Consider the following 11,025-nt stretch of genomic DNA (forward strand, 5'->3'; position numbering starts at 1 on the left):
ACCAATAGGAATTCCCTTCTAGAATGCCCTTATTAGTAGCACTGCCCCAACCGTGATAATGCTCCTCAACAATGCCCCCATTATTAGAAGAACCCTCCCATATTAATAATACCCTCACAGAGTCCCCAGTAGAAATAAGACACCCTATTGTTCGCCCAGTGGTAATAAAGCTCCCTACAGACCCCACAGTAGTAATAAGGCCCCCATAGTGCGCTTAGTAGAAATAAGGCGGATCTACAAGACCCTCCTATAGAGCCCCCAGTAGTAATAAGAACGCCTATAATGTCCCCTGGATTTGCAGTGCCCCCTGCAGTTATAATCCTCCCTCCACCATACAGTCCCATGTAAATAACATCACCTCTTCCCCAGCCGCCTCCAACGCACAATCCCATGTAAACATCACCCCCTAAGGCTACTTTCACACTTGCGTTCGTGCGGATCTGTCCTGTACTTGTACAGGATGGATCCGCACCGATATAATACAAACGAATGCATCCTTTCAGGACCGATTCGTTTGTATTAGATTTTAATCTCTAAGTCCCATTACGGATCCGTCCTGACTTACATTAAAAGTCAATGGGGAACGGATCCGTTTACAATTGCACCATTTTGTGTCAATGCAAAGGGATCCGTCCCTATTGACTTACATTGTCAGGACGGATGCGTTTGGCTCCGCAAGGCCATGCGGACACAAAAAACGCAGCTTGCAGCATTTTGGGGTCCGCCTCCAAAATGGAACGGGGGACCGCACGGAGCCGAACGAATGCATTCTGAATGGATCCGCATCCATTCAGAATGCATTGGGGTTAAACTGATGCATTTGGGGCTGCTTGTGAGAGACCTGAAACGGATCTCACAAGCGGATCACCAAACGCAAGTGTGAACGTAGCCCACCCTAAACATTAAGTCCCATGTACATAAACATCATTCCCCCCCACCATCCACTTTCCACATACAGTCCCATGTAAATAACATCCCTCCCTCCCCCAGCCACCTCAAGCACACAGTTCCATGTCAATAACATCCCTCCCTTCAGCCCTAAAATACATCCCAGTTAAATAACTACAACTCCCAACATTTCTCTGCCTCTCCCTTCACTTACCTCTCCTGTACAGACATCAGCATTAGGCTCCTTCTCCTCTTGACTACGGTCCAATCCTGCACTGGGAAGAGGCGAAGGACCTTCGGTGACATCACAGGTCATGTGATCAGCAAAACAGGCTGTGATAGGATGACCTGGATGGTGACATCATCCAGGTCATCCTATCACAGCCTGTTTTGCTGATCACATGACCTGTTATGTCACCAAAGGTCCTTCGCCTCTTCCTAGTGTAAGATTCAATTGTATTTGCCGTTCTGTGTACGGCAATACAGTTGCATCTAGCAGGCAGGCAGGACATTCGGGGCATGGGACAAAACATCCGGGGCCCAGGCCCCGAATGTTTTAACCTAGCGACGCCCCTGCTTTCTGCTAACCGTGAGTAAACTGATGAACTGTGTGTTATACTATTTGATCCCTCATCGGTCTACCGTGAACCTCACGTGTACCCCCTGCAACTGGCTGGCTGCAATTTGGGGTGCCCTTGATGTTGCTGTTTGCATGGGTGCCTGGCAGGAGGTGTAGTAGTGCAATGTAGTAGTGCAGTGGCCACTATTTGGTGTGGTAGGAGTAAGGTAGAAGAATAAATGTCTCTTAACTTGTGTGAAATAGGAGTTGTAGTTTATCCAACAATAATCTGTACACAATGCAAATTTTTTCCCAGATGGTGAGGTAAGGAGACTGGCACAGTGGCAAATAATTGCATTCTTGGTACACCATTTTGCTAAAGTTCTCCTAGAATCTCTTAGTAACTTTCACAGACATCTCTGGATCCTGAGGCTTAAGAAAAAGGAGGACACAGACTTGCATCCTCTCTCCTCGCTCTCTAGACTAATCTCCCCCTCCAGACAGGAAGTCTGACAAGCGACTTTCCAAGAGGAGAGGAAGAAGGTGGTTCACCATGTCACTGTCAATCACATAGCAGGTCATGATTGGTGTACAGAAGCATTAAATGAAAGTACATAACATTACAAACTATTTGCAGATACCTCCTGTACTAGGATACTGCATATGGAAGTTACCACAGTGATCTAATTCCTGGGAAAACCCTGACCTGAATGAAATGACAGAAGTTAGGAGGTTGTTGGACTGTCCTGCATCTCTGGGTGAACGCAGAGGATATTGCTGACCTTGAGCGCATGTGCTGTGTTTGTGCTTTGGAAGGATTGCAGATCGAAAAAGTCAGATTATGTCAAGATTTTGGTGTTTGTGTTGTGTGTACCACTTCTGCACCCTGCTACTATCTCTAATGGGCTAATATCATGTAATCTGTGTATTTATTGCAGGTCCTTCATAATGTGCATTTCCTATTTTGCAACTGTTGTTATCATGTAATGTGCCTGGTTCAACAGCAGGTGGCAGCAAAGATGGCAGAGCTATCTTATGGAGGATGGAACCCTTCTTTCCATTCTAACTCCCCCTCTAGGGAAGGGAGTAGACTAGTTAGTGACAGTGAGTCTAGCTTACCCCCTGCTAAGGGAAGGTCTAGCTTACCCCCTGCTAAGGGAAGGAAGCAGGTGCATGTCCCTGCTGGATGTGCCTTGTGTAAGCCAGCTGGAGCACCGTCAGCTCTGCTGGATGTGGAAGCCCAGCTTGGAGCTTCTGAAGCCAGGAGGAAAAGTTCCCTAGACAAACCTGGAGTCAGACTACTGAGAGAAGTTGCAGCATCCAGAGGAAGCTAAGTTATACAGCTACCCTGTTAGTACAGCAGAGCCAGAGAGTGACAGATGTAGCAGAGAGGAGTTTTCCTGCCACAGTTTTGCTCATGCTAAAGCCTGCTGGGAACCAAGACAAAGCCTGAGACTGTTTGGAGAAACGTTTAATGAAAGTAAAGCTGTTATCAACTTCATCACAAGGTCTGGACTCAATTTATTTCTTCATCCCCTTCATCAACAACACCCTTTTTCATTGCTTCGGAGCCAACGCCTAGGGTCCAGCATATACAGGTAGGAGCAACGTGACATGTGCACCAACTTTAAGAGACATTTAGGCCACCCTACACCACTCTGGCATTTCTATACCTGGGTACAATCCACAGTATCACTAATAGGGGCCCTGTGCCCTTGTTGCTTCACTGCAACTGGCATCATGAAAACAAGTACTTTTTTCCTCTTAAAAGGGCCCTGGGGGGAGGTTCCCGCCACATATTAAAGAAACAGTCATATGTGCTATTTTGGAACCATGGAGTGTGAGTGGATGAGTAAACAGAGCAAACTAGTTCTGTGACGTTTGTGGCAAATTTTTATCGTATTTCCCTCCAGCAATCATACAAAAAGCCTTCTTGTTGAGCTGGAACTACATGTCGATCTTTGGCATGACCGCTGTGAGACCAGTGATTGGCTACAGCGGTCACATGCTGTATACTGCTATGTCACACCTGCAGCTTATAAATACAGACCGGAGCAGCAGTGCTGGAAATGGTAGGGGGTGAAGTGGTGAGTATCTGATCTTTTATTATTTTAGCACATTTAGGGTACTGGGCAGATTTTCAAAAACCTTGGACATCCCTTTTAACCAGCTTATGAGTATACAAACAAGGCAGAGGCCAGTGTTATGTGAGCACTAAGACATTTGTGTGGTTTTATGATGCAGAAAGTTTATTTTTTTTCTCTGCAGTTTACCTGGGGAGTGGTTTGTGCTTCCAGGTGCTATTAATTGCACCACTGAACTCATCCTCTCTCTACTGGGCTTGCTGTACTAAGTGGCTTGTGAATAAGTGGAGTTTAAAGAACCGGAGTTTACGACAAGGAGCAAGGAACTAAGGTTTGATTGATTTTCCTTGTGTGTTGCCTTGATTCTAGCAAGTCCTCCAACTACAGCAGACAGGGGCTAAGTCTAACTCATATTTCCTGTTTTCCTACTTTACTGTTCATCCCCATTTAAACATGTGCTCCATGGACAATGCTACTAAGTGTGTGTCCTGTGCAATGTATGCGTGCCTTGAAGAGCCTTTCGAGGGTGAATACATTTGCACTAGATGCAATCATGTTGCATATTTGGAAGCCCAGATCTTGGATCTAAATAAGCAGCTTGAAATACTTAGGGGAATTGCAAAACTGGAGAGATGATTAGACCTTACTGTATGAACAGTAAAAATAGAAAAGATGGATGGCACACTAATATCTGGTGTTGCAAGGATTAAACATAGCTCAATAATTTATTAGTACACAAAATTACATAAAAAGAGAAAATTGTTAAAAATGGTTAATAATAAAATAAATTCTATCCCACAATAAATAATACTAGTATAGACTCCTACGTGGATAATAATATTGTGAAGAATAGCATTACTAGAACCACAGTGTTGGTAATACTAATAGACAGTAGTGATATTTGTGTTAGCAGTAAACTCTGCACCTCTTATATTCACAAAGATGGCAGTAAACATAGCGATAAACATAGCCGTCTCTAGATGGCAGCAGTTCACAATAATAATAATAATAATGATGATTCGATGGGTATAAACACAAATAAATCAATTCTCAAATTGTTCAGAACCAAGAGAATGTAAATAAAGAAATAAATATATTTCTAATAAAAGTAGAAAAAAAAAACTAAAATATATAAAGGTGAAAAAAATTGAAAAATTGGAAAATGTGTGAAAAAATGTCTATATTGAATCATCCTCAAGAGCGCAGTCACTGTATATAAATTAAATTGATAAATTAATATTTAAATTCATATATGTAAAGATCCTATTCAGTTATGGAGGCGTTCATGGAATTAATATTGCTCAATAAGCTGTTGGCTTTATCCTGTGTTCGATGAAGTCACTCCATTAGTATATAAGCCACGGTCACATAGTAATAGAATCTAACATTCAGTGTTGGCACATATTGCTTGTGATGACATTCAATGTTGAAGCATAGAATGTTGAAACTAGGGTTGTTTCGATACCAAAATTTTGATTCGGTTTCGATACCATAAAAAAGTATTGCGATACTCGATACCACAAAAAAAAAAAAGCGTGCATTCCACATTTTATGGAACGTCCGGCCCATAATAGAACAGTTCCTATTTTTTGGGAGGACAAGGTGACAAAAAAAATGGCGAATCGTGCAGTTTTTATTTTTCTGTTACGGCGCTCACCGCATAGGACATTTTTTAAATATTTTAATAGTTTGGACTTTTCAGATGTGGCGATATGTAATATGTTTATTTATTTATTGTTTATATATTTTATATGTAAAATTGGGAAAGGGGGTGATTTATACTTAATATTTATGTTTTTTTTACTTTTATTTTTTACAGTTTATTTAATAACTATTTCCCCCCTTAGGGGCTAGGACCTGGGATCTTTTGATCCCTTGTGCTATTCACCCTAATAGAGCTCTATCAGGGTGAATAGGACTTCACACTCTCCCTACTGCCCTGTGCATAGTAAACACAGCAGTAGGGAGCCAACTATGGCAGCCAGAGCTTCAATAGCGTGCCATAGTAACCGATCGGAGCCCCAGGATTACACTGCTGGGGCTCCGATCGGAACTGCCACTGCCACCAATGAGGAGGAGGGAAGGGGACCCTGTGGCCACTGCCACCAATGATTTTAATACTGGGGAGGAGGGCACTGCACCACTAATGATAATATAATTAACATTTAATACAGGAGGTGGGTGCGGCATTAACTGCATAAACAAGGTAACAAGTATAAACGGCTAAAATTAACCCCCCCATGGCTTACAGCTACTGTTAAAAGGGCAATAAAAGACTAAAAAAGGGCATTTAAAAAAATACAAATCTGAGTGGTCAGCTGTAGCATTTGAAGATTACAAAGAACTTAATAAAATCTGTAAAAAGGAGATAATATTAGCAAAAATACAAAACGAACAGCAGGTGGCAAAAGAGAGCAAAACAAATCCCAAAAATTATTTAAATATATAAATGCTAAAAAAAAAAAGATCCGAGTAGGTAGGTCTCCTAAATAATGGTAAAAGGGGGGAGGGGGGGGGGGGGGGGAGTAGTCACTGAAGAAAAGGAAAAGGCAGAGTTACTAAATGTTTTTTTTTAGCTCTCTATATACAAAAGAAGAGAAAGGAGCTGATATATGTGGTGCTTCAGCTGTTAGCCAATTGAGTATATTACTGGATGTACTAACTATAGATATGGTCCAAGGGTAAGTAAAATAAGGTAAATGTGAACAAGTTTCCGGTCCAGATGGATTACACCCAAGAGTGCTAAAAGAGCTCAGTTCAGTCAATAATGTGCCCCTGTTTATAATTTTTAAAGATTTTCTAGGTACTGGTACAGTGGCAAGTAATTGGCGCAGGGCAAACATGGTGCCCTTATTAAAAAAAGAATCTAGGTCACAGGTAATTATAGACCAGTTAGTTTAACTTCTGTTGTGAAAAGAAAATGTTTGAAGGACTCTTAAGGGACTATATACTGGAGTATGTGACTGTAAATAATATTATAAGTGATAACCAACATGGGTTTACCAAGGACAGAAGTTGCCAGACTAACCTGATTTTTTTTTTTGAGGAGGTGAGTAGTAGCCTGGACAGAGGGGCGGCTGTGGATGTAGTGTATCTGGATTTCTGTATTATTACCACTTTACAAAGCGTTGGTGCAGGCTCATCTGGAATATGCAGTTCAGTTCTGGGCACCAGTACATAGAAATAATGCACTGCAGCTGGTAAAAGTACAGAGGAGAGCGACTAAACTGATAAGAGGCATGGAGGGTCTTAGCTATGAAGAAAGATTAAAATAATTAAATGTATTTAGTCTTAAGAGCCATCTAAGGGGGGACATGATTAACCTATACAAATATAAAAATGGACCTTACAAAAAATACGTTGAAAAACTGTTCCATGTAAAATGCCCTCAAAAGAAAAGAGCGCACTCCCTCTGACTGGAGAAGAAAAAGTTCAGTCTCCAGAAGCGTCAAAGCTTCTTTACTGTAAGAACTGTGAATTAGTGTTGAGCGAGCATGCTCGCCGAATACCTGTCCAGCTCGAGCTTCTCTATGCTCGGCACATGGCGGTACTCGGCCGAGTACCGCATGTGCTCGAGCGCCATGCTCGAGTCTCCTCCTCGCATGTTTCACGGCTGCTAGGCAGCAAATAAATGTGCAGGCAGGTACTGCCATTACTGTAATGCCAGTAGCCATATTGGCTACTGGCATTACAGTGATTGGCTGGCCGGAATGTGTCATTGGGTGCTCTATATTGTGAGTCAGGGAGAGCTGCCCTTAGGAAGGCACAGATAATGTAGGGAGTGTGATCGCAATATATTCAATAGAAAAACGTTTCAAAGACCCAAAAGTCCTTTTCAGGACTATTGTGTGTGGTGGCAGGCTGGCAGCAATATAATTTTTTTTTTTTTAATATTTTTTTCCATACTTTGCAATACTTTTTCGATAGAGGGTGTCTGCAGTGACTTGTGACATCTGTGCTGCAATACCTTATGTGTGTCAGGGCCAGATATTGGGAAAAATATTACTGACAACAAATATACACTCACCTAAAGAATTATTAGGAACACCTGTTCTATTTCTCATTAATGCGATTATCTAGTCAACCAATCACATGGCAGTTGCTTCAATGCATGTAGGGTTGTGGTCCTGGTCAAGACAATCTCCTGAACTCCAAACTGAATGTCAGAATGGGAAAGAAAGGTGGGCTACAACAGCAGAAGACCCCACCGGATACCACTCATCTCCACTACAAATAGGAAAAAGAGGCTACAATTTGCACAAGCTCACCAAAATTGGACTGTTGAAGACTGGAAAAATGTTGCCTGGTCTGATGAGTCTCGATTTCTGTTAAGACATTCAAATGGTAGAGTCCGAATTTGGCGTAAACAGAATGAGAACATGTATTCATCATGCCTTGTTACCACTGTGCAGGCTGGTGGTGGTGTAATGGTGTGGGGGATGTTTTCTGGGCACACTTTAGGCCCCTTAGTGCCAATTGGCCATCGTTTAAATGCCACGGGCTACCTGAGCATTGTTTCTGACCATGTCCATCCCTTCATGACCACCATGTACCCAACCTCTGATGGCTACTTCCAGCAGGATAATGCACCATGTCACAAAGCTCGAATCATTTCAAATTGGTTTCTTGAACATGACAATGAGTTCACTGTACTAAAATGTCCCCCACAATCACCAGATCTCAACCCAATAGAGCATCTTTGGGATGTGGTGGAACGGGAGCTTCGTGCCCTGGATGTGCATCCCTCAAATCTCCATCAACTGCAAGATGCTATCCTATCAATATGGGCCAACATTTCTAAAGAATGCTATCAGCTATCAGCAATAAGGCAGTTCTGAAGGCAAAAGGTGGTCCAACACCGTATTAGTATGGTGTTCCTAATAATTCTTTAGGTGATTATATATATATATATATATTTTTTTCCATAATTTATACACACTTTGCCTATAAACGGTGTCTGCAGTGAATTGTCACATGTGCGCTGCAATAGCGTGTGTGTGTGTCAGGGCCAGATATTGGGAAAAATATTACTGATGACAAATATATATTTTTTCTATAATTTATCCACACTTTGCCTATAAACGGTGTCTGCAGTGAATTGTCACATCTGTGCTGCAATAGCGTGTGTGTGTGTCAGGGCCAGATATTGGGAAAAATATAAGCGAAAACTATTATATTTTTTCCATAATTTATCCACACTTTGCCTATAAATGGTCTCTTATAACATATAACATTTAATATGAAGAAAGAGAGCATTAAGGGCTGGGGAAGTGGCCATGATGCTGATGGTTCACGCAGAGGCAGTGGCCTTGGGTGCGGTGAAACTGTCTGCTGCCAGAGCACAAGAAAAACAATCATCCAAGATACCTAGCTTCATGTCCCCGTTTGCAGGGCGGTGCAGGACACCACTCTTGAAGTCAGCCCAGTGCGAGAAGGTGGTCGGTTGGATTGCAGCAGATAGTGCTTCCAGTCGGTTAAGCACCACCCTGTCTTCCACAAAGTCCAGTCTCAGTAGCCAGTAGTCTGATCCACACAATTCTCACCCTGATCCTCCTTCCTCCCACCATTTACAGTCTGGCCAAACAAGTCTTTCCACACTTGTATATTCCGAGGACCTCTTTGCCTCGCCATTAAATGATTTGGCCCTCTTGCCAAGTATGCTTTAAGAGGGACCTGAGATCTTGTGTCTCGATATTTTAAGCATCCAGAGTCTCAAGAACATGATGCTGGAGGAACGGAAATGAGTGTTTAATGAGGTGGATGATGATGAGACACAGTTGACTCAATTGCAATTACTGTCTCAAGAGGTTGAGGAAGAGGATGACACAGTTGTCAATCACTGAGGTTGTGGTTAGACCCTCACCACCACCAGTATGATCCACCACATGGCATCAAAGCACCCTAATAGGTGGGCTGAATGCCTGGGTCCACAAGCTGTGTCTGCGGGTCACACCACTGCCTCCTCTTCCCCTGTGTTACATGCTGGCCAATCCCCTGTCAAAGATGCAGGCCCGGATGCCTCGGCCCTGCACCTGAATCTTTGCAAGCACCATCAGCGACCACATCCACTTCCCTGTCCCAGCACAGCATCCATATGTCATTACTAGTGTTGACTGCGAGTATTCGAATTGCAATTTTTTTTCTCGAATATCGTAACTTCGAGATTTCACGAATATTTAGAATATAGTTCTATATATTCGCGAAATCGAATATTCGTTAAATTTTTTTTTTTTTATTGTTATATTTTTTTCTTTCCCACTTCCCTAAAGTAGTTCTTACCTGTCCTTTGGATTCCTGGCTACTCCAGTCAGTGCCCGTTGCCGCTTCTGCCGAGTTCCGTGCTCAAGGAGCGTCCCCATCACCATGGGAACGTCTCCATATACTAGAATGTACTGTCGGATTTGAGAATTACGTTGAAATCACAATTTGATTAATTCAAGTTATAATAATCGAATTGCGATTTCAACCTAGCACTGCTATATTCCATATTAGGCTAGAATTAACGAATATGGAATATAGCAGTGTTAAGTTGAAATCGCAATTCTATTAATTCAAGTATTAATAATCGAATTGCGATTTCAACTTTTACGTATATTCTTAATATTGCTCTAACTTCGTCTTTTAGAATATTCATAATATTCTAAAAGACGAAGTTAGAGCAATATTACGAATAGTCTAAAAGACGAAGTTAGAGCAATATTAAAAATATTAGTAAAATACACATAGATTTAGCGGTATAATTTAGCTAATATACCGCTATAGTAATTTTTTTAATAGTGTACAGGGAAAAAAAATTGGGGAAAAAAAATAAAAGGATTATAGCACTATATTAACTAAATTACAATCTATATGTGTATTTTACAAAAATTCGTAATATTGCTCTAACTTCGTCTTTTAGAATATTACGAATATTCTAAAAGACGAAGTTAGAGCAATATTAAGAATATTCATAAAATACACATATTAGCCTAGCCATAGTCAATTAGTCATAGGAACGTTGCCTTATACTATCAAAAAAATAATAATCCAATACGCGATCAATTAAATCGCATTAAATCGTGATAATTGGAATAATTACGAATATTCGATTTCAACGAATATAACACGAATATTCAATTGAATATTCGCAAAATTGAATATGGCACCTCCCGCTCATCACTAGTCATTACCCCAGGCATTTGAACGCAAGCGCAAATACCCAGCCACCCACCCACAGGCTATAGCACTAAATGCGCAGCTTTCCAAATTACTGGCCCTGGAAATGTTGCCATTTAGGCTTGTGAATGAGGCCTTCCGCAGCCTGATGTCGGTGGCCGTCCCTCGTTACTCAGTCCCCAGCCGCCACTATTTTTAAAGGTGTGCCGTTCCAGGCTTACACCAACATGTGTCCCTTAACATCACACGTGCCCTGACCAACGCAGTTACTGGGAAGGTCCACTTAACCACAGACACATGGACAAGTGCTTTTGGCCAGGGACGCTACATTTCCCTGAT

This window comes from Bufo gargarizans, chromosome 8 (assembly GCF_014858855.1).
Source record: "Bufo gargarizans isolate SCDJY-AF-19 chromosome 8, ASM1485885v1, whole genome shotgun sequence".
In the NCBI taxonomy this organism is placed as follows: domain Eukaryota; kingdom Metazoa; phylum Chordata; class Amphibia; order Anura; family Bufonidae; genus Bufo; species Bufo gargarizans.